Here is a 1,890-nt window from a genome sequence, read left to right as displayed (position 1 = left end):
GGAGTTAGGGATTGGAATAACTTACCAAGGAAGATGTTCAATAAATTTCCAATTTCTTTGCAATCATTTAAGAAAAGGCTAGGAAAACAACAGCTAATGAATCTGCCACCTGGGCGATTGCCCTAAATGCAGTTCAGTAGTGATTGATTGATTGATTCATTTATTGATTGATTGATTGATTGATTGATTGATTGATTGATTGATTGATTGATTGATTGAGTGAGTGACTGTAAGATCAAAGTAACTGTATCACGATTGACCTATCTAAGGTGTTTGATAGGGTAGATCATGGGAGACTACTCGCAAAAATGAGTACAAATTATCCAGACAAAAGAGTGGCTGAATGGGTGGCTATATTTCTAGAAAATAGAACTCAGTGAATTAGAGTAGGTGAAGCTCTATTTGATCCTGTAATCATTAATAGGGGAATTCCTCAAATCGGTATTATTGGACTTTTATGTTTTCTTATATGTATAAATGACATGAGTAAAGAAGTGGAATCAGATATAAGCCTTTTTGCGGATGATGTTATTCTGTATAGATTAATAAATAAGTTACAAGGTTATGAGCAACTGCAAAAAAGAACTCGACACTGTTGTGAGATAGACAGCAGGCAATGGCACCATGATAAACGGGGTTAAAAATTCACTAATATGAAACATCCTTCAGTTTTAATTACTGAGTTGATGGTGTGAAAGTTCTTTCTGGGTATCACTGTAAGTCCCTAGGTGTTAATATAAAGAAAGGTCACCATTGTGGTAATAGCATTATGCGGCTTGTGTGACGTAGCAATGGAGTTTGCATTCGGGACATACTGGGTTCGAAACCATTTTCTGTCTAATTCTAGCCTTCTCTTATCCCATCGTTGCCGTAATACTTGTGTGTGTCGATGCGACGCGAAGCTATCAGCAAAAAAGAAATTGTTGTCAGTATAATTCTGAAAAATAATATTAGAAATAAAGTTATAGGACAGGAGAGACAATTAAACAATATAATGTCATTTGTTGTCCACATTTACGACCGCTTAATAATAATAATAATAATAATACTCTTCGAACACATGCTGAACTGCCCTGAGCCAAATCATAAATTAGAATTTTCAGAAATTCACGAAAATCTAGAAGCTGATTCACCTCTAACAGCGGAAGAAATTAAGGAAGCATTGAAAAATCTTAAAAATAACAAAGTAGTGGGGAAGACTCCATAACAGCTGAACTTTTAAAATGGGCTGAACCAAAAATTATAGAAGATCTACAAATAATCTTTGAAGAAATTTGGGAAACAGAAAAGATCCCAGAGGATTGGAAAGAAGGGTAACAAGCAAGATGTCAACAACTACAGAGGTATATCTCTCTTGCCCGTTGCTTACAAGATATTCTCAACAATACTACTAAACAGAGTAAAATCGACACTGGACAGTCAATTGGGTGAATATCAAGATGGATTTAGAGAGGGAAGATCTTGCTCCGAACAGATTTCCAACCTGAAATCTATAATTCGACACAGATTAATAAACTCCAAAGACATAGTTGTAACATTTATTGACTTTAAAAAAGCTTTTGGCTCTGTTGATAGGGAAACCCTAGAAAGAGTAATCCGTGAATTTGGAGTTAAAACTAAATGGCAAACCTAATTCGTGAAACACTTGCAGACACTATCTCGAAAGTAAAATTTATGGGTGAAATATCTCGACCTTTCAAAATAAATACAGGTGTCAGGCAGGGCGATGGTCTATCTCCACTTCTTTTCAATTGTGTCATGGAGAAAATTGTAAGAATTTGGAATGAAAAACTGAAAGAAACCAAAATATTGCCACTCATGCTGGGGAAAAAGAACAAAGGTGTTGCAATAAATTGCCTAGCATTTGCAGATGACTTTGCCATACTTTCA

The sequence above is a fragment of the Anabrus simplex genome, chromosome 4 (genome assembly GCF_040414725.1).
Source record: "Anabrus simplex isolate iqAnaSimp1 chromosome 4, ASM4041472v1, whole genome shotgun sequence".
NCBI classification, from domain to species: Eukaryota; Metazoa; Arthropoda; class Insecta; order Orthoptera; family Tettigoniidae; genus Anabrus; species Anabrus simplex.
This window is presented reverse-complemented; position numbering follows the sequence as displayed.